This window comes from Lissotriton helveticus, chromosome 4_1 (genome assembly GCF_964261635.1).
Source record: "Lissotriton helveticus chromosome 4_1, aLisHel1.1, whole genome shotgun sequence".
In the NCBI taxonomy this organism is placed as follows: domain Eukaryota; kingdom Metazoa; phylum Chordata; class Amphibia; order Caudata; family Salamandridae; genus Lissotriton; species Lissotriton helveticus.
The window spans coordinates 497,213,308-497,238,802 of NC_136063.1; the positions used below are offsets into that span (position 1 = coordinate 497,213,308).

The following is a 25,495-nucleotide window of genomic DNA, read 5'->3' on the forward strand; positions in this document are numbered from 1 at the left end:
GACTGTGAGGGGTCGAGGGATCCATTCATCTCGAGGAAGGCGGCGAGCTGTCTGTTGACGGTCTTCTCGATGACTTTGGCAGGAAAAGGGAGGAGCGAGATGGGGCGGAAGTTCTTGAGGCCGGTGGGGTCCGCTGTTGGTTTCTTCAGGAGGGCGCTGAGCTCGGCGTGCTTCCAGCTCTCCGGGAAGGTGGCGGCGTGGAAGGAGGTGTTGATCATGTCCCGTAGATGGGGTGCAATGATGGAGTCGGCCTTGTTGAAGACGTGGTGGGGGCAAGGGTCGGTAGGTGATCCGGAGTGGATGGTGTTCATCGTGCGGGTGGTGTCTTCGAGGCTGACCGGGGTCCAGTTGCAGAGGGTGGTGGTGGGGGGCGTTGGTTCTATGGTTGGGTGCGTGGTTGGTGCGCCCAAGCTGTTGTGTATGTCGATGATCTTGCGGTGGAAGAACGAGGCGAGTGAGTCGCAGAGGTCTTGCGAAGGAGTGATGTCGTTGTTTCCGGCGCTGGGGTTGGAGAGCTCTTTGACGATGCTGAAGAGTTCCTTGCTGTCGTGGGCGTTGTTGTCCAGTCGTTCTTTGAATGCTGTCTTCTTGGTGGTGCGGATCAGCTGGTGGTGCTTGCGGGTGGCGTGCATGAGGGCGGTCATGTTGTCTGTGGTCTGGTCATGGCGCCAGGCTTTCTCGAGGATGCGGCAATTCTTCTTGGAGTCCTTGAGTTCGTCGGTGAACCAGGGGGTTTTCTTGCTGCCGGGTCTGTTGGGGGGGTTCTTTAGTGGTGCGAGGTAGTCGGCGCAGGCGGTCAGTCACTGTGTGAGGTTGCTGGCTGTTTCGTTGGGGTCCGTTGCGCTGGCGGGCGGGTTCTGGCTGAGGGGGGTGGTGAGCTGCTCGGTGGTGATCTTGCTCCAGCTCCGGCGAGGCGCCTGTTGTGGGTGGTGGAGGGTCGTGTTTCTCTTGAAGCTGAAGTGGACGCAGCTGTGATCGGTCCAGTGAAGTCCAGTCGAGTGGCTGAAGGAGATGTGCTTGCTGGCGGAGAAGACGGGGTCAAGCGTGTGGCCGGCATAGTGAGTGGGGGTGTTCACCAGTTGCTTGAGTCCGAGGTTGGCGAGGTTGTCCAGCAGGGTGGTGGTGTTTCTGTCGTTGTTGTTCTCCAGGTGGAAGTTGAGGTCCCCTAGGAGGATGTAGTCCGTGGAGGAGAGGGCGTGCGGGCTGATGAAGTCTGCGATGTCTTAGCTGAATTGTGTGCGTGGTCCCGGGGGTCGGTAGGTGAGGGTGCCTCTGAGGGTCATCCTGGGGTCAGTGTGTATCTGGAAGTGGAGGTGTTCGGCGGCGGTGAGGGTGTTGTTGCAGTTGGTCGAGATGCGGATGGTGTTCCTGTGTACGATTGCGATATCTCCTCCGGTCTGGTTGACGCGGTCTCTCTGGATGATCTTGTATCCGTCCGGGATGGCTATGGCGATGTCGGGCGCTGAGGAGGCATTCATCCAGGTTTCTGTGAGGAAGGCGAGGTCTGGTGCTGTTGTATCGAGCAGGTTCCATAGTTCGACGGCGTGTCTGTGGACGGAGCGGGTGTTGAGCAGGATGCACTTGAGGTGGTTGTTGCTGGTGCTCGGCTTGTCGGGTGCGGCACTGGTCCGGAGGCAGGTGAACTTGCAGGCATGGCAAGTGAAGGGTCCGTGGGTGCGTTTCAGGGTGGCTCGGTAGCAGGTGGTGTTCCGTCCGGTGTTGAGTGCGATGAGGGTGGCGGCGTCGTAGGTCCGTCGTGAGGTCTGGCGTCGTCAGGGGCCGGGGGTTCGGGCGCTGGGCGCGGGCCAGGCGCGGACGGGCGCAGACGGGCGCAGACGGGCGCAGACGGGCTTGCCTTTGGCGCGCCTTCGGCGCACCATCGGCACGCCCGCTGCGCGTGATCGCTGCGCATACGTGCGGACTCTGCCATAAATGGAGAGTGGGGGGTGGAGCGAGGGAGGAGCAGCTGGGAGGCGGGAGCGGGGTGGCGAGTGGGGAGGGGAGCAGTGAACAGAAGGAAACGGGGGTGGGGCCGTGGGGGAGCAGCTGCAGGGAGCTGAGAGCGGGGTGGAACAGCGGAAGAAAACGGCGGTAGAAGCACAAAAAGAATCAGGGGCACAACAGTAGAAGCAACGAAAACGAAATCAGGGGCACAACAGTGGACGCGAAATACAAATACAAATACAAATACTGGCACAACAGTGAAGCGAATACAATTACTGGCAGCGGAGACCTAGCACACTCAGGATGGGCCACGCGGTGGGTGGAGCGACCGGTTCTGACGAGGTCAGGTCGGTCACAGCTCCCCGCCTCGCGGACACCACCCTAAGTATCCAGTGGGAGGGAGCAGCAGCTGGGAGGCGGGAGCGGGGTGGCGAGTGGGGAGGGGAGCGGTGAACAGAAGGAAACGGGGGTGGGGTCGCGGAGGAGCAGCGGCAGGGAGCGGGGAGCGGGGTGGAACAGCAGGAGAAAACGGCGGTAGAAGCACAAAAAGAATCAGGGGTACAACAGTGGAAGCAACTAAAACGAAATCAGGGGCACAACAGTGGACGCGAAATACAAATACAAATACAAATACTGGCACAACAGTGAAGCAAATACAATTACTGGCAGCGGAGACCGGGCACACTCAGGATGGGCCACGCGGCGGGTGGAGCGAGCGGCTCTGATGAGGTCAGGTCGGCCAGGCAGACTGGGAGCCTGTGCCTGCTCTCTCCAGCCCCAGCAATGCAGCTGGGGCTGGAGAGAGCTTCACTTCGGATGAAGGGGTTTGGCTGGCCTGAGACAGCCGGTAAAATACCTCCTGTGCAGTGAAGGGAGTGTCCACCACTCCCCCCATCAGCAGTGTCACCACCTGGACCCGCACTCAAGACTCGACAGAGTCCTTGGGGCGGGTACAGGGGATTAAAATAAAACAATATTAAAACTGGTTTAAAACCCGTTTTATTATTGTTTTATTTGGTGGTGGCTGGGGGGATGGCACTCCTCCGCTGTAATGGAGCAGCTGCCGCTGCTACTCTGTCTCCACAGTGGTTAAACCCCTTTGATAGCCCTATGGAGTAAGGACCGTCTGAGGCAGACCCCAGAGGCCACCCACCTAATTTCGGTAGGCGTAATTAGAGGTAAATTCTTACTGCTGTTGCCGCCAACAAAACCCTGGAAGTAAGGGGCAGCGAAAACTGCTAAATGTTCTCTTCATCATGTTGATGAGAGCCTTGCACCAAACTACAAACAGCATTGATATGAACTGCCGTGATGGTGATTCCTGCCGATGCTTTAGAAAAAAAAAATCTGGCCCCTGGTTTGGAATTCATGCTGGAGGTTTGCCTCTGCAGTAAAATATTTTTGCTTTTAACATGTATTCTTAGTTCAGCTGTTGTGCTGGGAACATGCAGTCTATCTCGCAGTGTGCTTCTGGAAGCAACAGGTATGATAAATAGACAGGACTGCAATAAAAAGATCATACTTGTTTCCCTGTAATTTTGCAGTAAATAATGCTTTGCTTTTAAGCCACGTGAACCCATAATAATAGAGGAGAAACGTGCTTTTATTCTGCCCACTCTCACAGTACGTTCTCTTCTGAAGCTGTCCTTCCAAGAAAATGCACCAGGCTGTTCCTGGAGTAGTGTAATGTTTTCTTGTCTCTGTTTCTTTCTTCTAATGAAGGCACACCACAGACAAATAATTTCGTAACCACAACCTTGTGTTACTGCAGATCACCAACTTAGAGAAACAGTATCTGTGCTCACTCTTGCAATTGTTAACCTCCTCCAAACCCCCAACAAACTCTCCTCAAGATATGGACATATTTGGTCTCAGGGCCAGGACGTAACTAGTTCAAAATAGATCTCTCAAGATGCCAGAAGATGGCTGTCTTTACCGGTACAGCTGAACAGAAGGAGTCTTTAGTCTCAGTCTCTACTTCCATCGACTTCTTTGGTTGATGACATTTCTCAGTCTCTTCTGGAAACAGAACCTAAAAGCTGCTGCAAATGTAATTTGTAATACAACTATAATGTTGAACAAGTATGATTCATGAGCATCATGCCTAATTTCCAAAATGTTTTCACACATGAGCAAGATAAGCAGGACAGACCTTCATATAAGTGCATTACATTTCCACCATGGCTTCGAAGAGCATGAGAACTAAATCTATAAAGTTGCGCATCTCCAATGTATCTGAATTTACAGTGGGGTGGAAAAGAAATTTGGACGAAAAAGAAAGCAGAGAAGAAAACACTAGGAATACAGCAAAAGAATAACATCAAATGGTATCAGGTGCAGCAGATTATTTATATAAAGCTATTGCAGGTCATTGAAGATTTCCATAACCATATAGAGGAAAGAGGCCAAAGTCGGAGTTCATCTAAAAGGCTATGGAACTCCGAGATGACTTGCAATATTCTTATCATGGGCGGCAGGGGTACTTTATCCCATAAAATACATAGTCATGGTCACACCACCTTTCCCACAAACCACTTAAAACCTTGGTGCATAGCTCTTTCATTTGATAGAACGAGTATGTTTGCGAACATGAAGAATAAAAATAAAACCTCTAGTGCAAAATTAAAGACATCAAAAATCTGATATTAGAGACAGTTCAATACAAGTTAGCTTTAAAAAAAGAGCTGCAGCAGCTCATAATGTGTAGAAACATGCAGAAAGATTCTAGCTGTTCTCTATCTAAGGAGTGAAAAAAGTAAGCATGCTCTTTGCTTACCATTGTAAGCTATTGTGAACCGGCGTGACAGGGAGGGTGTAAGAAAGAGATAGTATCCAGTTTTCGGTGTACGGCATAATCTGAGTACACTCCATAAGAATGACCAGCACACAATGATTACAGCTACTGCACTGACCACAAGCAGTGCAACCCCCTTTATTTATCTGTTCGTCCACACCCAGCCAAACAGATGCGTGTCAACATCACTACCTGTGACGGTGAGCCTGAGTGGCTCACTACATCGCAACCAACATTAGATGAGCTATGATGTCCTCAGCTGGGCGCAAACGAAGTCACAAAGCCTTTGGCTGGGCACTGGGTTTGATCTGAGTCCATACCGATGGCCAAGGCAGGCATTAGAAACAGGTGATCTCAGTTGGCACATCTGATTAGGTTATTGATTTCCCCGATAAAGTGCTTCGCCAGCACTTCAGCTTCCCAGAACCCCGATTGGATTATCGATTCTTCTGACAGAGTGCTCCGCAGCCCTCTGCTCTTGGTCACCTATTGAGTGCGTTGGGTCAGTGACAGGTCAGCTATTCGGACTATTTCTCAAGCTAAACCTACACTAGTTATACTATTTTTCAGGTCAGTGTACCACCCCCCGATGTTGCAAATGTAAGGATCCCCAAATTTGATTGGACAAGGAATGAGGAGAGGTCGTCACACCATACCAAAATGAAACTTTTCTCTGGGATATTCTGTTTAACGTTCCCCCCCATCAATTTTTTTATTTTTCTCACGTTGGTTTTATTCCACCCGGCAGTGAATGTATCAATAATGATTACAATGTAGTCCATAATTTAGTTCAGTTTCCTTCACAGAGGTCAGAAGTTGAATTTCCCAGGAACATCTTCTAGCAATTCGTGCCTTGGCTGGGTTTCAATGACAAATGACATAGCTCCTTCTGGAGTTTGACATGCGCAGTGTAGCTTTTCAAGATGGAATATTAGAACCTCTCGGGCCCAAAGATTACGATATATGAAAAGTAGAAAAGAAACAATATTAGAACACAGCATAAATGAATGCACTGTATACCACTTATCTGTACTCTATTCCCATTTATTTATTTGTAACTATTGCGTTAAGGTTAAGCAGAAAGAACAACTTAGCAAAAGCAGCAGTGCAAGCTTCATGCATGCTGAAACACATAGCAGCCATCTTAGTTGCAATGCGCAGAAGCGAAAGATTCCCTCCAAAGCTAAGAGTACGTCATGTCACGTGAGTATGACAGATGCATGCGCAGTAGAAAATCCTGCGTAGCAGCAGCCATTTTAGTTGCAAGCGGATTACGGTTAGTAAAAGCACATATGCAAATTTCATCAAGATACCCAAAATGTAGTGTAATGCAATATTAGTAATACAAACATGTTGATTAATTTATTACCGTTATGTTGAGAGGGTTGACTACAAGCAAGTCGTGTTACATGCGAATCCTTGCTCCATCCCTTTGTCATAGGGCTGCTGCAACACCTCCATGCAAGTCAACGTCAGATTCCATGGATGTTGCGTGGGAACACACACAGCAACACACATTGAACCCCCGCCTCTTTCACTCAGAGTAATGCGTGAAAGGGGCCCAAAATTATAAGACCAAGAAAAGTCATGTAGGGTGACTTTATGTGGCCTTGTGAATATGGGCAGGTGCACTGAGCCACCAGAGCGTCTAAAAAGTAACAGTGCAATGGGCTTATAAATCAGGCCATCGGTCCCCAATATACATCACCCAATGCGCTAGAACAATAACCATTCTCTCGCTAAGTTTCCTTTTTCAAATTAGTGGACAAGCTAATTTCCGAATTTCTCTGGAACGATAAAAAGGCAATAATATCTCTAGTTAAACTCAAAATGAATAAAAATCAAAGGGGGCCCGAGTTGTCCTGATTTTAAAGATACCAGCTTCTTGGCTGCCCATGGTTCCTTGTAGTTCATACAAGATAAACAAGATACCTCCTATGGATACAGATAGAATCTCAGTTAGTATACCCCTCGCCTTTGCGCTACACCTTGAACATTAGCCATATAATACTCTTGAAATTGAACCATTCTCATCTCATCATCCAAAACATCATCAATGCTCTGAAACTACTGGACAAAAAAATGACCAATACATTTCTGGGTTCTGGCCTGTGATCTGTCTGCTACAATAAATGTATTACAATGCTAAACAAGTCTATCTTATTGGAGGCGTGAGGCATCAAGTGTGCTACTGACTTCCATGAAACTAAATAGTGCCCTCTGAAAACTGGGTCTGTGCCTTGCACCACTTGACCTCCCTGATTTACTAGGTTAATGTAGGGAAATTGGTCACTCAGAATCCAGAATATATAAATTATTAGAACCATCAAAAAACGTATGTTTATAAAAACACATGGAAGATAAATGGGGCTTATAGAATCCAGCACATCGCGGTTCCATTCTTTTTGAGTCAATTTGAAAAAAAGTTGTCAATCTCCTATTGCAAAATTTAACCAAAGTACACTTCTGGTCCATACATAAAACATATTGGACACCAACTAAACTTCATAAACTTGACCTACTCGAGTCAGATCTCTGCTGGAAACGCAACAGTTCTCGAGCTGACATAGAACATGTTTCTCAAATGTGAATATGTCAGCCCTTCTAGGACAGAGTACAAAACCTTATTCAAGACATGCGGAAGATTTGTTTGATTGCAGATCTATCTACAATTGCCTTGGGCATCTCCCCTTATCCATCCTCATTAAATCTTCGCACATCAGACTTGCTTCTCCTTGATCTGAGTTTGATATTAGGTGACAAAGTAATTCTATTGAAATGGAAAACGAAGTCCTCAGCTAAGAAGTGGTTACAGTTGTTATACTTTACCAGAAGTGCTGACAATGCTGTGTTCTTCAAATCACATTCGATGCGCAGATCAAGAAAGCTGTGGGACAGCTGTGATAAGTATTTACATAAAAGCAAACCTCTAGAGCTATTACTGTCTCCATCATACTTAGGACCAACACAATTCAAGTCATGCTTTGTGAGACCATTCTGGCTCCATCCTAGAACCTGTTAATTGTCGCAAAACTTGCAACACCATCAAGATGCCGACACTCATGTTGTTACACTGGGACTCCCTTATTTGATGGACCCCCTACCACATCACACTTTAACATCATCTCACCTGGTCCTTCCACCTATTTCCCTAACTCTATCTTTATCTGTATGTTGCCCCCTCTTGTTCTAGTTTTCTTTTTTTTCTTTTTTTCCTTTTTCTTCGGGTTATAGCATCTGCTTGTTCTGTATACAACCACTATCAGGGCTGAATATGCATGTTGACATTCTTGCATCTATACAAGCTATCAAGGATGATTGTAATAACGGATCTTTCTACAGTACCTACTGACCTCTAAAGAGGTCGACACTTTCTCTTAACAGTTTATTGCGTGATAGCAGAGCAGTTTTCATATGATCTTGTTCATCCTTGTGGCATTCCATTATAATCTTCACATTCAATTATAATTGTAAAACATTTCCTGTATCTGCGGTAAACCATATTGTCATGTTGAATGCAATCCCCTGTATGTTCTCATTGCATACCCTAAATCATGTACTGTAAATGATGCATTGTACTGTCTCACAAAAATGGTATAAAAACGTTTTGGAAACAAAACAAAACAATTAACTTGTTACTTTTTAATCCCTCTGGTACTTTACTTTATTCAGTATATCCCATATTGTTGAAAATTAAACAGGTTGGCATGGCAACCTTAAAAGTATGTTTTTCTTTTCCATTGTCAGTTATGCAGAATTCTGAAGAGTGCCAATTTCTGGAGGGCATCTTTAAGCCTGTAAAATAACCTGATGTTATTTTATACTATTGTTTGTGTAGTACAGTAAAACTCTTCCTGATAAAGGGATTTCAACCTCATCCAAGGTCTACATTACTGAGAGATCAGAAGATTTTCTATCATTATTTCTCAATCACTTTCTCTATATCGCTCTCTGAGGTTTGGAACTCTTCTTGCCTTTGTTTCCACATGTTGATATAAATATGCTCTCAGTCCTGCTTTTTTTCTAGATTAAACGTCTGTTGTTTCATGAATGAGACTGCATCTCTCATTACATATAAAGTACAGCAAACAGTATATTTCAGGTTTGCACTCCTCAGGTTACTAATGTTAGAAGTTCAATTATACATTTTCATCAGCATTAAACAAATTCTAATGGAGTGAGTACCAGCAGCGGTATAAATCATAAATGGGGCCTATTACGGAAAGTGCCCCAGACACAGCGGGCATGTGTGCCGCTGTGTGCGCCCCCCGGGGCAATTTGGTAGCACAAAAGGGATTGCAGACACTTGTGTTGCCCCTTCTGTAATACTGATAGATCTAGTGGCACTATCACAAGAGGGCTTTTCTTCATTTGCATGGGGGCATGGCACCATGCAAATGAGGGAATCACTTTGCCTCTTTGCCTGCACTGTATTACTGCCAGGGGCAGAGAGGCTAACATACCCATAGGAGGCTGAAAGTGTGCCAAAAAAGGTGGAGCTGTCATTGTCCCCCACAAGGGATGCCGTCTCAAGGGGTGATAGACATTCACTGCACCCCCGCAAGCGGATATCTAATCTCTCTTGAAAGTGCAGACGGGTTGCCACTTGCACAGAGAAACACAGTGCGACTTTTAAACCGCTGCTCTGTATTTTAGTTGAAAGCACTGCCCTCAGGGCAGAGGGAGTTCACTGGTGCCCCGAGGGCAGGACATTCATCACAACAGTGTGTATTTACTCTGTTTAAGGCTGGTGCACCTAGTTAACGGTGCTTCGTGCCGTAAACAGGGAAAATGCGCCATTTAAGTAAAACCGGCCCAAGTGGTGAAAAATGAAGCTAGTGGAACACATACTCCAAAGAAGATTAACGACTGCTGGTAGCTCTCACCAGACAACTACACCTTTAAAGAATTCTGCATCATGATGCAGTAACAGTCCACAAACCATCTACCATTCTGTGTCTTTGAATCTGAGCACCGCACTGTTTCCTTTCATCTAGGTTCATGCTATATGGATACAATATAGATACATACATTTGTACATACTGCATAAAACCCCAGTTTTCATCCAAAAACTCAGGCCTAGAATTGGAAAGATTTTGTGTTGGGTTTGCATTACCTTTTTAATGCAGACCTGATGCAAAATTATGGTTGGTATTTACAAACCAATGTGAATGGCCATTTTTGTTGGTTTGTAACCAAAAGTAATGCAAGCAATGCAATGCACTGCCTTGCCTTACTTTAGATTCAAGGGGGCGTTCCATGGGTGGAGCATGGGCATTCCCGTACATCCACCCATAAAATGTTATGCAAATCCATATCTACAAAGAATTGTAGACATGGATTTACAACACATCCCTTAGGTTGGTATAGCTAGGACAAATATAATTTTATTTCTCCTCGTTTTTTTCTCTTTGCATATTTTCTGCATGATGTAACACACGTACAAAGAATTGTCTTTAAGCATAGTTTTGTGTAGGGGGGTCTCTATCCTGCACAAAACTATTCTGACCATAATGCAAACACCATTGTACTATGCTCACGGGGGCCTGCATTTGTGTATGGCTTCTGAGAGTGCACCAGCATAGGGAGACAGCACAACTGCTCCACTTCTTTGTAGATATGGTGCAGATAAGCTTTCTCTATTTCACTCAGCTCTGAACAGCAACTTTGAGTGCTGCCCAGCGTTGCATCAACTATTTGTTAATCTAGGCCTCATTCAATTCCATTCCATCATCAAGTCACAACATTGCTTCTCTGCCCACTCACCAATGAGAACTTAAACATGTCCTCCTTGATTAATATTTCTTTTCACCTTAAATCTAATCATCTTTGGCCCGTACCATATCTGCTCAAAAGTTGTTTCAGCATCTAATTTTGTGGTCCTCTGAAAGTCTAATTGCTCATATTCTTTATCGCTCACCCACTGTTATACCAATGTTACTCCTTTTGCTTTTGTCTACACCATCATCTATATATATTACTCTTACCAGTTTCTAAATTCTCTGTCAGGATGCAGTGCAGAATGTACTTACCTCTACTTGCTTGCCCTGTGTAATGCAGCTCTTTATAGCCTCTGAACCTGCATGTCTTTAGGAGCAGAAGAGTGTGTAGAATGAGGGTGCTGTCAGAACAGAAGCCTTGCCTCTCAGAAGGACGTGCTATGGTGCATGCCTGAGTAAAGGTGAGAAAAGTGATGTGTCCCATTTAGCCACAGAAATCTCACAAGACCTGCAAATGGTGGTGGGAGTCTTGAATGGCTAGGATATAGATTTATTGTGGCCCATAGCATTTTTGGAAGGCAATCATCATGCAGAGTTTCTGCTGCCATGAGTTGCTGGTCAAATCCTTGTACCCTGTTATTTTGAGACGGTGATGAATTCCCTTATTGGAAATAGAAAAGTATTCTCACACCACACTTGTAAAGGAAATGGACTTGCACTTTTCCCTTTTCACAAGTACTCAATTGGGAATACAAACTCTATTTTTGCACTTCTTTTATTTACTAAAGAAATCATCCACTAGGCGCACAAACTCTATTTCTGCACTTGTTTATTTGTACAGTGAGTAATTCCTTGAAATTTAGAACTCAATATTCATTACATTACTTTCATTGTGAAGTCAGTGAAATCAAACTGACACAGACTTGTTATCACACAAGTATGGGTTGACAATATTGATTTGAGCAAGTATACATGTACCAAGAATGTAGTAGACACAATTTTGAATTTTGAATGAATGCTTTTCATATTAGCATTATCAACCTATTACTTTGAATGTTAGAACTACTGAAAGATATTGCATAATATTAAAGGTAGTTCTCTTGGGAAAAGTATATATAATAATGTTTGCGGTTACCACATGAACCTTAATTATACTATAGTGCAGTAGAAAGATCAAATTTTATTCCTGCACACAAAGGAGAAAAAAAAGAGAGAGTCAGCAGGTATATCATGCAATATGAGCTGTTAATTGTCAAAGCCAGCAAAATAGCCATACAGCACAATAGCTTACTAAAAGCCTTCTTTTATTTTTAGATAGTAGCTGTCCTGCAGTGCAACATTTCCAACCTTTCAAGCAAGGAAGTGTTACAATGTCCATTGTCTTTGTTTCTTTGTTTTGTTCTAGTCCTCTCTCCCCAGGTCATCTTTTAATCTACAGGGTAGGTTACTTTTGGTATAATCGTGGCATCCGCGCTTTACTTTTAAAATGTTATAAGTAAAGTGCGGTTGCCGCGATTATACCAAAGGTAAAGAAATAGAAAAAACATCTATTTCTTTCATTTTGGTATAATCGCGGCACTGCCACGACGTAGACCTTCCTCTTTTTGCCGTCCCACTTGGACAGGCTTGGCCTGACTTCCTTGTGGTGTAAAAGGTTTTTTATCTTCTTTATGGGGCCATCTGTTTGGACCCATAAAGAAGATAACAAACCTTTTACGACAGCAGTAAGTCAGGGGAGCCAGTCCAAGTGGGACGGCTCTAAAAGAGAAAAGTGTACGTAACTAGAAGCTCTTTTCCAATGGCTGGCCAGCGTTTAGCATGAACGGTGACGCCAGCCAATGGAAAAGAGGGGCAAGGCTTAAAGCCCGCTAGCGAACCCTCCTGATGACACTAAATCTCGCCAGCGAGACTGCGCATGTGCGCAGGCTTTCGCTAGGCTTCGACCTAAAAAAGGTGGTAAAACTAGAGATGAGCCTACCGCTGCCCCCCTTTTCACACCACTGGCCTCTGCCTGGGAGCCAGCAGTCGAGCCCGGGCTATCTGCAGGGGCTGGCAGTCTCCTACCCCCCAAAACCCTTCAGGCGTGCAGCTTGCTGGACCCAGGGTGAGGGAGAGTCTGTGATGTACAGGTGTCTCAGAGTGCGAAAGGATTGCAGCAATGGGAGATGAGCCTGATGGTGCCCCCTGCTTTAAATCTCCCGAGCCTCCCGTGACCGAGCCCGGGTGCCCCCTGCTCTCAACTTCGCAAGACCCCAACGATCGAGCCCTGGTGTCACCTGAGTCTTTCAGGTGCACAAAGCACTGCGCAGGTTGGCTGCTGGCAAAGTGACTACCATGTGTTTGGAACCACCATGGGTCTCAGAATGCAAAGGAGGACAGCAAGCGGAGGTGAGCTTGCAGTTTTCCCTTGCTCTCAACCTCCCGTGGCTCGCTCAGCCAATACCAGGTGCCGTCTGAATTTTGTACGCATATGAAGCACTGGCCTTAAGGATCATTGACCAAGAAACTACCACCTCCACCTCCCTCAAGCGTATGACCCACCAGATTCAGGGCCGGTGAGGAGTCCTCCGTTGTATACTGCCTTCAGACTGCTGTCAAGGGTCTGCTTCCCCATATCTTCCTCAAATGGGCGAATGGCCAGATGCAAGGACAGTGAAGAGGCTTTCACTTCTTTCTTCCTTTAAGCTCCACCGTTATCCCTTTGCCAGGCTTCCCGGTGGCCCTCCCTCTGATGGTGCACTGCTAATCTACTCTGTCGTCTTATGTCTGTTTGCTGTCTGCTTACTCTACACCAAGACTTTTCAACTCTGATATTTTTTGCTGACATGTTGTTCTGTGCCTACATGCTTTCTACTCATTTCAAGTAATCACTGCTAACTTAGGCATACACTGTTGCCTAAGTCACCCTAATGTAACTCCCTCAGAACAACATTGCCCGCATTTCCCACTGTCCATCGTATATCTCCTGTATAACAGTCGCGCCAGGCATGACATGGGTGGGGGGCTGGGTCGGGGTCACATGAAGGGGTCATGCACGTTCGTGGCGGGGGGTTAATTACATTGAAAAAAATCTCACCTTACCGGGTCCCGCACCGCCTCAGCCCCTGGCCTGGTCCCGTGTTTGCCTGCTGAACAGGAAGCAGCCACAGGCAGCGACACTCCCCTCTCCTAAGCCAATCACAACGCTGCAATGGCAGCGTTGTAATTGGTGGGGACGGCGCCCAGCCAGGCGCCTATGGGGAGGTCATTTTCTCTATGTAGCCTACATGCATCCTACATAGAGAAAAGGCAGAGTGCGCATGACTGGTTTGGTCAGCCCCAAAGGGCCGTCCAACCAGTCAGGGCCACAGCATTGGGCAAGTCACTCCTCCTGCCCCGCCGCCCCCAAACAGGCATACCCTTCTGCTTTCTTGCAGTGCGAGAAGCAGAAACATAAAATGGCATTTAAAATACCATTTATGTTTCTGCTTCTCGCACTGCGAGGAAGCAGGGGGGCTACAGTCCACCGCCCTAAGGGAGGAGCCGCCCCTGTGTATACACTATTGTCATTTGTCTGTATGTATCTGTACTTACCTCCTGGAATTGTATCTACTCCACTTGTAACCTGTGCACCTGATACTATCTATCATTTACTCCTTGTTTGTACTGTTACACACGCTGTTACCTTAAGTCGACACACCCTACCATAACTATTGTGTACATTTTATATACAGTGTTGTCATGTATCTGTGCTTATCTCATGTAACTGTATTTACTCCTTATGTAACTCATGCAACTGCTACAGTTCATTGTATACCTATTGGTATATTGTTGCTAGATATCTCTGCCTACTCCGTGTAATAGTACTTACCTTCTATGCTTCCTGCTGCCTATCATGCCCTTTTAATACACACTGTTGCCATGTACCTGTACTTTCCCCATGCAATGGTATCTTCTCCACATGTAACTCCTGCAACTGCTACTGCTTAACATATACTTGCTGGCATATTGCTGTCAGATTTTTATGCTTACTCCATGTAATTGCATTTACCCAACATATAACTCATGTAACTATTATCTCGTCCTCTATGTAAAGCGCTCTGATACCTCTGGGTCAAGTCCACGCTATATAAACTATAAATAATAGAGCTATGATGATCTATGGTCTTGTACATTTTATATTAAAACATTAATAACTATATTAATGCATTTAGGAGCTAAACAATTACCATCTGGGGTTAAGAATTACTTGCAATTACAAATGCCAGTAACAAATTTGGAAACGACTTGTGAGAAAAGAAAACTTTGCTTTAGATGCCAATGTTATCATTTGAATGGTTCTCTAAGGATTTTGCCTGGTGCCAACTCTATTTATTCAATATACGTAAGTGTTGAGAGACTCAATAGAAATTTCCGATGTTATACCTTTTCCAGGAACTTGCCAGAGGCAGCTGTGTACAGTTATGAGAAGGGAGCAAGTTCCTGTTTTCTGCTCTCAGCATGTGTCACAACTCCCTCTTGCACCATCTATGTAGTGGGCCTAGCTCGCAGGGCTCGTGTTGCTTTACCCCTATGACATTTTATGTCCCTCTATGGTATCATGACTGATGTCCTTCCCCAGCACCTTCATGGCCGATGCTTCCCCAGCACCAGTGATTTCCATTAAGTTTGAACCCCTGCAAGCCTTCCCCACATTCCACGAATCAATGGATTAACTACTCTTGCTGTTCCTAGGGCAATGGCATGTTTTCCATTAAATTCCTGCAAGTTTTCCCCAGAGTCCATTGAGCCAATGACAAGCCTTGCTCTTGCTGTTTCTCGGGCCTTGTTGTTATTTTCTACAATGTTTGCTCGACCGAAAATGATACATTAGTTTCCTGTTATTTGGTTCAGATAAACAAATTGCACCTGCCCATTCTGTAAGGTCATAGAGAGTGTACTAATGCATGTTGTACCACAAGGTTTTAGAACCTTCCAGACAGCCATGCACCCAAACATGCATCACTTGATCTAACTAGATCCATTGAGCCTGCAAGAGGGTATATAAACCCCCAGTCAAACCTGAATCGTGGCTTGGCTTTGCTCCCTGCAGAAAACGCTTAACCCTTACCACTCACCTGAAGAATGCTGCTGGAAACTAAAAGCACTCAAGTCTCCTTAAAGTCCATCCAAACCGGTGGTGCCCGTGACATCTGCTTCCTCAATTTCTTCCACCTCACTCCCTCCTGCACAGCTACTCCAGATCCCATGCGTCTTCATGAGTAAAGACTTCAAGATCTTCTTCAAACTTCAGACAAGTTGAAGAATCAGGCTAAGTACTTGATATCAGGTTAGTGTGCACTAAGCCTCCTACAGTAGTAAACAGGAACGAGTATCCCATCTTCAAAGACTATAGTATTTTCCACCATTCCTCTCTGTGATTTACTCCAGCGCTTCTTGTGTGTGTATACTCCAGACCCTCCTTACAACCATGATGCTAGAACTGTCACCGCTCAAGGATTAAATACTTTAGTCCTGTTTCTCTGATGAACAGTAGTGCCAAGAGAAAGCACTTCAGAGTCTTTGATATACTCATCGAATCTATGACAAAATATCGACTACAAAAATATCGAGGTACCAAAATATCGCAACAAAAATATCGAGGACAATAATATCGGGATCCTATCTCTAACAAGGTAAGTACAAAAATATCGAAAAATATATATTGATGTCAAAAATATTGTTTTTTAAAAAATATGGTTTTTTTAAATTTAAATAAAATGTAATATTAACAAAATAATACTTATAAATATAATAAACATAGTTAAAACTATATTATAATATTTATAATCAATAAATAATGTAATAAAAACTAATAATAATAAAAATATAATGCATAGTATATACTTAATTAATATTAACTCTAAAATAATTATTTTTATAACTTATAAATAAATGAAAATATAATAAATTACAAATAAATGTATATACATAAAATAATAATATAAATTACAATTAATAACAATGTAAAACTAATTAAAAAAATTAAGTACATTTTGGATTGCGTACGGGTAAAAATTACTATTCCCACTCCAGAGAGTGCAACAGTAGGGAAAGTGTTGGATAGCGTAGGGGTAACAATTACTATTCCCACTCCAGAGAGCGCAACAGTAGGGAAAGTGTTGGATAGCGTAGGGGTAATAATTACTATTCCCACTCCAGAGAGTGCAACAGTAGGGAAAGTGTTGGATAGCGTAGGGGTAAAAATTACTATTCCCACTCCAGAGAGTGCAACAGTAGGGAAAGGGTTGGATAGCGTAGGGGTAAAAATTACTATTCCCACTCCAGAGAGCGCAACAGTAGGGAAAGTGTTGGATAGCGTAGAGGTAACAATTACTATTCCCACTCCAGAGAGCGCAACAGTAGGGAAAGTGTTGGATAGCGTAGGGGTAATAATTACTATTCCCACTCCAGAGAGTGCAACAGTAGGGAAAGTGTTGGCTAGCGTAGGGGTAAAAATTACTATTCCCACTCCCGAGAGTGCCACAGTAGGTAAAATGTTGGATAGCGTCGGGGTAAAAATTAATATTCCCACTCCACGGGGTGCAACAGTAGGGAAAGCGTTGGATAGCATAGGGGTAAAAATTACTATTCCCACTCCAGAGAGCGCAACAGTAGGGAAAGTGTTGGATAGCGTAGGGGTAAAAATAACATACTTATAAATAAATGTTTTATTTTAAATAATAAAAACATTAACTATTAAATAGATATAAACCATTTACAAATACCAATACATAATTATTAAAAACATGTGAACAAAATATATGTAATTAAAAAAATTAATGAAAATACCATTTAATAATATTTAATTAACAATTAATAATTAATTAACAATTAAATAATTAACCAAACAATTAATTAAATAACATTATTACCTAATTACATTTAAATTACTTCCCACCCTATTCCCCTATAAACCCACAACCCGCTACAGAACATATTTATCAATTAATCAATTAATTAAAATTATTTACCAATTAATTAAAAATAATTACCAATTAATTTATAATTACTACTAATTAATAATTAATTTAACATAATTAAATTACTTCCCACCCTATTCCACTATAAACCCACAACCCGCTACAGAACATATTTATCAATTAATAAATCAATTAAAATTAATTACCAATTAATTAAAAATATTTACCAATTAATTAAAATTAATTTATAATTCCTACTAATTAATAATTAATTTAACATAATTAAATTACTTCCCACCCTATTCCCCTATAAACCCACAACCCGCTACAGAACATATTTATCAATTAATCAATTAATTAAAATTAATTACCAATTAATTAAAAATAATTACCAATTAATTAAAAATAATTTATAATTCCTACTAATTAATAATTAATTTAACATAATTAAATTACTTCCCACCCTATTCCCCTATAAACCCACAACCCGCTACAGTACTAAAATACAAAATTTAATTAAATTACATAAAAATAAATTAAAAACATAATAAATACATAATAATATACACAACAATAATTTAAAAATCGATATTAGTAACATCGAAATTATTAACATCGATATTACTGACATCGAAATTTAAAACTTCGATATTACTGATATCGATATTAAATTTATCGATATTACTTACCTTATATATTTTGTCCCATCGATATTTAAACTTCGATATAATTGTATATCGATATTTAAATATCGATATTTTGTCTGCATACCATACTCATCGACCTTTGTACTCCACCCTGTGTTTTCAGTGTATCCTTAGGAGTGCAAGTCACTATAACCTATGCTCCAATCTCCAATCTGTATTTCAAGTTTATTCCTAGGAGTGTCACACTCTAATCTGAGCTCATGCCGAGCTGCTGTAGAAACGTGTATGCATGTGTCACTAAACTGAATGCATGTTTGTTGTATGTAAAGACTTGTTAGTGTACTGGTGGTTTGCCCCCTTTTGTTATTTCCACTGTTTTGTGTCATCGCAAAAACAGAGGTTCTGGTCCCGGGCACATCTACCTCACTAACGCAGAAGGTCTCAGAAGTGACAAATGCCTGGCTGAAGAAGGGTGATGCCCTGAAACCGGTCCCAGGATGATTGTTTCCGGTCCAGGGAGGACCTGGCTTTGCAGTTCGGACTGGACTGTTCCCACAAGGAACAGGGTCAAGACTGATTTGCAAATGGCTGGGTCCAAACTGGGGTGGTGTGGTGAACAAAAGAATGACGGATTAAACCCAGATCCTTGTGACTGGGGATGAGTGTTTGCATTGTCCTGCATTGCGTCCATCAACAGTTTCTTTTGCATATGTGGTCCTAAGAGGGAAGGGTATGCCCAGATGCTCACTACACCACTAGATTCAAGCTAGCCTGGCTGAAGAGGGGTGATGCCCGAAACTGGTCCCAGGATGCTTTTTTCCGGTCTAGGGAGGACCTGGCTTGGCAGTTTGGCTGGACTGTTCCCAAAAGGAACATGGTCAAGACTGATTTGCATAAGGCTAGGTCCAAACTGGGGTGGGGTGGTGTGGTGAGCAAAAGAATGATGGATTAAACCCAGATCCTTGTGACTGGGGGTAAATGTTTGCATTGTCCAGCATTCCGTCCATCAACTGTTTCTTTAGCATAGCTCTCAGAAGTGACAGCTCAAGTTACGTAGTGTCACAAACCCACAAAGCAGATCCAACACCACAAGACTCTCTTCTTATTTTATCCCAACCACCCTTCCCCCTTTGGAACAGTGTGTGTTCTTTTATTTTATTTTATTTTTTATAGCTTTATTCGAGGTTCACTCATAAAAGCATTGAGAATTCCATATATTTCAAGGATACATATCAATTTAAAAATGAAATTAAAATATAATTTACAAACAGATTAATAAAAACACAATCCAAAAGGTAAAATTCATCTCAATTGCTATTTACAAATGACTTATAGATTATAAATACTAATTTTATACATTGACTAACGAGTCCAATATTCCTTTACATAAGAACACAATCAACGATCAGTATCTAAAAGCTTCAATCTAACCACCCATGCCCAACCTAAGTATTTAGCAATAGCTACTGAAATAGGGAATAAAGTGCTAGTGCGTATGATTCTTAGAGCTTCAGAACTACTAGTAGTACCTAAGGACTTACACAGAGGGGTTAACCAGGCTCGCCTTGGAGATTCATAGGGCAGGCAGGCAAATAAAAAGTGGCCAATAGTCTCCTTATGATCTCCGCATGCAGGGCAGTTACTATAAGTCGGACTGCCCCACCTGCCGGTCAAAGACCTAAGGGGAAGGGAACCTGCTCTAAGTTGAAAAAAAAGCTTCCTGTCCCCTGGTTTAGTAATTACATCCCAGTAAGGCTCTAAACAGGGATTAAGCTTTGCTTCTAGGAAACCTCCGGCCATAGTCGTGGAGTCAGTACCGCTCCAATTTCGGAGAGCCACCTTCTCCCAATAAATTTCCTTTAGAGCCATTTTTGATGGAAATGGTGCTGTCTCCGGATTTCCCCATAGCATTTGCAAACCTAGGCCAACTAAGGTGTCTCTAATTTCATTCAGCCAACTTACTTTGTGAAAAACATCAGATTTAATAATGTCCAGGAATCCTACCGCATAATGTAGGAGCTCTGGAGTAGTCCAGAGCCTCCGCCAATATAAGATCGGACGGAGCCTTGCTAGATCCAAAATAGTCTTCCTTCCGAGGTCATACCTCAGAGGAAGCAAGGGAGTGCTCACAGGAAGTCCGGTGATACTTCGGAAAAACTTGTTTTCTGAAATTATCAGAGGCTTCAATTTCTCAAACCCCCACAGCTCAGCGCCGTAAAGCACTGAGCTGAGAGCCTTAGCCTCATACACCTGGAGTATGGGCTTTATTGGCTTAGTTAAGGATCTTTTGTGCTCCAAATTAAGGGCTCCTGTAAGTTGCCTGTGCCTTAGTACCGCCATATCTATATGTTGTGTCCATCTATTATCCTTTACCACAAGAATCCCTAAATACGTAAAAGCATTGACCACCTCTAAAGGGTGTCCATTCATAATGATCTTACTTTTAAAACTACGATGAGGATTAAAAACCATGAGCTTGGTTTTAGCTACATTGACTTTCAAACCATGGTCCGCACAAAATGTATCAAAAATAGATAGGGCATGCTGCAGACCACTCGGGGTCTTTGATAAAATCAGCGTGTCACCTACAAACATTAAAATTGGTGTCTTGATGCAAGCCAAAGTAGGTGCGTCCGTGTTTGCAGATAACATGCGCGCGACAACACCGTTAATATACAATGTAAAAAGCGTGGGTGCCATCGAGCAGCCTTGGCGAACACCTCGCTGCACCGGCAAATCAGAGGTAACCAATCCCTGCCCTCCCCACTGTATCTTAGCGAAGTTTGCTTCATGCAACCTCATCAGTAGTGTTAACAGATCTAACGGTAGGCCCAGATTTTTTAAAACTGCCCATAACGGAGATCTGGGAACTAGGTCAAAGGCAGCGCGTAAATCGAGGAATGCCGCATACGGACTGCCTTTGCCCAGCAACACAGTCTTCTATTGCAGAAGGGTAAACCGAAAAACTTGATCTATCGTGCTGGTGAACTTTCGGAACCCTGCTTGAAAGGGTGACAAAGCACTAGTCTCCTCAGCCTAATCAAGTACCCTATTCACAACCATCCTCCCCACCACCTTTTGGATAGTATTGATAAGGCGTATGGGCCTATAATTACCAGGTTGCGATTTATCTCCTTTCTTAAAAACTGGTATTATCACGGCGCCCTGCCATGATTCCGGGACTGGAGCTACCTGGGCCACAGCGTTAGCAAGAAGCAAGATATACTTGCCCCAGCGTTCTTTGTCATTAAGAAAAACATCCGCAGGCACCCCATCAAGTCCCGGTGCTCTACCACTTGCCACTGTACTAAGGGCCATTGAAACTTCATCAATATTAAAAAAGTTACCTTTATAAAAAACTGGCCTAAGATCTACCAGTGAATTATCCAACTGGTTGTGGGCATATTGAGGTTTAAAATAATTCACCCAGTCCTCCTGTGTGTTCTAAGGTTTTGATTCCTAGGCATTAACTGTCCTCTGGAGGGATAGGAGGACCAGCATCAGCTCCAGTGCCATCCCCGCGATTGGGACCAGGTGAGTGCATGACTGCATGGAGGGAGAAAGTGTCTTTGGTTCAAGTGCTAAGAGCACATGAAGGCATCTCAACCATCACTGCTCAGAACTCGTGTTAATTTCTGTAGGTATGGTTTCCTGAGAGGAATTTCTGTAGCTTGCAAGGTCAGAATGGGAACCCAAAGCAGCCCTCACTATTATGTTGGACCAGCCCTCGAGGGGGTTGGGCATGCTAGAGTGAAGCACGGTTGCTTTTGTTATTGAGGGCCCATAAGTGCAGCACTGCTGCAATACCTGCCCCCAGTAGCAAAACCAGCCCACACTCTACCAGCCTCCCGGGGAAATGTCTGATGCCTGCTATGGCCAGTCCGGCCCTGGTAACTTGTAAAGAGTGCTACTCCCGAGTGGCCATGCTCAGGGCATGGAAGCCTGCAGGGAAAGAGGAATGTCAAACATGGGATTTTTCCTCTAATGCTTGCAAGACTCCCTATGTCTGCAGGTATAGGCATGGCTAGTCTTGTGCATAACCCTTCCTAAGATGGTGTTTTTTTCCAGTAATTTTTGCCTGACATTGCCTGCCAATTAGCATAGAACTAATATATTTCTTGTGATGTCATTTAGATGGATGCATTACAACACATTTGTTTCTTTATTTTTCGGCATGTTCATCACCCACTTGTTACCAGTTTTGTCCTTGATTTTTGTTCGGCATTGCAGTTTGATGTCTACTTGCATTCCTAGTTCTGGAAGATATATGCTTGGCTTTTTCATAAACTTGGTTCAGAGTATTTTTTGGTGCCATGCTTCCCAACACATTCATTAATGAATCATCTTGAATCAAGAACGACAGAGATCGCAAGGGAGGTTTTGTAGCTTTTTTCCTTCTGACTGGGACCCTCCTAAGGAGGAACTTGACACCTTTCAAGTATATAATAAGTGCAGGGTGGCACTTGGGCTACTTTGTTTTGCAACATTTATTTATTTATTGATCATTTAACACTGCAAGAGAAGAAACACAAGTATCATCACTATACAGAATGCCCATAACCGTGTCAACATTCCAGGTGGCAACAAGCATGCAACTGGGTTCTCGAAAGGGCAAAACATCCAGTATGTAAGCGACCAGCTTGCCTCAAGAACAAACAGTGGGACAAACCTGCCTCTTCTCTATGTAGAAAGTATAGGGAGAAAGCACAGAGGGGAGGGACCCCGGAGGGGGCATTGGTGGGAGGGTGTGGATGGTACATGAGGATGCGGTGGGTAAAGTCTGTGGGTGTCACCGCGGGTCATCTGGCAGGGGAGACGGCAATTCCTCGGTTGCCAAGTAAAACAGCACGTAATGCCTCAGCAATGGGGGTAATCAGCAGTCCGATGGATGTTGATTCCTCAACGGTGGGAGTGGGAGGGAGTGTCATCAAGTGGGCTCAGAACAGGGGTGCAGCGTCGCTGGTCAGAAATGTGCACGGTGGCTACTTAAAGGAGGTGTCCTTTGCTTGAGCAACGTAGAAGAAAGCTTGATAGACCTTGATAGCATCCAGTGCTTGATATTGTGTTGTATTAAAATTGTATTTATATAACCTGATGAGACATTTACTTTTTTTTATATTGGGTAGGACGCTGCTCTGGAACCCAAGGTTAGTGGTGTTTATTTCAGTGGTTAGTGGGTTTTGTTTTGTGCTCGTATGGAAACCATTTCAAGCATATACTCCAATTTCTATGTGGTAGGTTGCTTTATTTGGAGCTGAGTGTGATCTTCAGTGGGAAGGGTTTGTGACTTCATTCAGTAGTTGACAGCATTAATAGATAAACTACAGGAGATTAGGTATTATTATGTTGCAGGGGTGTTACTTTTACATAAGAGGTTGTGATTTTTTATTGTTTATGCGGTGTGGGCAATTTCAGAACTACAATGATACGGATAAGGCAAACTTGTCCCCATAGAGTAGAAGTTTATAACTGTATTCCTGTGGCTTGAGAGTGGAGACCAGATTGAAGTGAGCGAGCCTAGGGAAAGGGCTCCCCCTACAAATTTACTGGGGGGCTAGTTAGGAGGGGATGCTGAGTACTTGTTTTTCCTGAGCACTGCAGCTTTGGTAGATGGTTAGTGTGAGAGGTGAAATTGGAGTTTCTATCGGTCAAGGTGAGGATGTTTCTAGTTCGACCTTTCCTTTTGTGTCTCAGATTACTGCTCCTGTAAAGCTGTCACTTGCAGGATCTCACACTTCATTGTGCCTAGTTGGTCAGTGCTTCAGATTGGAGAGATCTCCAGTGCTATCTGCTGTGAGAAGCATCACTGTACACAAAGCTCTGTCTGGAAAAGGACATAAGAAGGACAAGCACTACTCGCTGTCATTTAAGTGGCATTTATTAGTATTTTCTTGTTACCTGTCTCCAAAGGCCTGTTTATGACTTTTCCTCCCCAAGTCCTGGAGCACTGTTTATAACCACTACAGTGTGTAGCAGACGTAAAGCTGTCTTTAGCCATTCCCCCTTCATTATGATGTAAACCTTGCGACCCTGCATCACTACATCAGCCCTTCCCTGTTTTGCCTGTATATCCCTCCTTGCCATGATGTCGGCCTCATACTTCATAACGGCTCAGCTGCAGAGTGAGCAAACCTTGTGTTGGGACGGGAATTCTCCTGCATGTCTCTGGAGAGAGTGCTTCCCCTGCCTTATGCTAATCTCCAGGCAAGTCACTCAAAAGCTACTGTATAGTTTCTAGATCCCTACCTCAGTGAGCATGACAATCATACATGTCCACTAAGGGTCTCCCTGTTTACATGGATTGAGACCCTAGAGTTTGGCTCTGAGGTCGAGGGGGCATGCCTAGTGCACCCCTATCTTTCAGAGAGTGGCTACTGCCCTCTGTATTATGGCTGTGGTAGACTGACAGTGGTGGCAGCAATAAATCTATAGTCAAGAGGGGTGAGTCCCTAGGCACCCTCCCGACCAAGTCTGTGCAGTTTGCCATGCCTGTGGGCCTGTTGCCTTTGTCTGACTGATGTGTGTTTAAGAGCCCATGGGTGTACAGGGGAAGAATGGGGATTTGAGCCAGTGTGAGGAATGTGAGCTGTCCTGCTGGACATCCCAGCTCCCCCGTCCCCCTCCCTATTTTCTTGGAAAGGCCTGGTGGGCTGGGGGAGACACTCAGCTCTTATCTGAGTTTAGCTGCACTAACTGTGTGGAGAGGACCCTCCCCCACTGGTCAGGGCCTCCTGGGCTGGAGTTAATTAAAATTCCTCTCTAGTGGGTTGCACAGCCTGATACCAGAACAGGACCTGCTACATGCTTTACCCATGCATTGAGCACGCAGTGAATGGTCTGTGATTGGAGGTGTATTCAGAATGCAAGGAGCGGCAGACCCTCTGATTGGATGAGCCTATCAATCAGAGGTGATAAAAGTCTGGCCTGAGTGGTCAGCTGTTGTTCAAAGACTGGTGATCGTATACATTTAGTTGCCCGTATTTACCCAGTGACAACGTATCGAACTAGATGTTTACATATGAAATATTTATTTTTTACCCTCTATATCTTCAGATCTCATTGTAAATACTAATCATATTGACAGCCGTCATACAACTTACAGCATCAATTTCAAACCAAATATTTCGAGGAGTCCTCATCTATGAAGATTTAGGTAAATTACTCATCACTGTTTCTCAGTCTTTACCTTTCTCTTTCCTTTTTATTTTTTCCTATTACTATTTACTAATTCACTATTTAGTTACAACTTTGCATTCTCTCGACAGATATCTACCTCACTGTATCACGACCAAAGCGAATAGTCGCCACATTATTTTTACCCTTCTACATCTCAACAGGTATTGGACTTTTTAAGTCATTGTTCCGCATATGGCTAAACGGAGCAACTTTTCATAAAATGCACTCTTATATACCTACTGCAATCTGTTCTCATGTTCCTATACCATCTAA

General features: G+C 43.8%; 1 protein-coding gene across 3 annotated transcripts in view; it reads left to right on the forward strand.

Moving 5' to 3' along the window:
* LOC144827208 (uncharacterized) overlaps nucleotides 1–25,495 on the forward strand; it is a 576,624-nt gene that overhangs the window by 412,021 nt on the left and 139,108 nt on the right. The gene's annotated exons all lie outside the window — the stretch shown is intronic.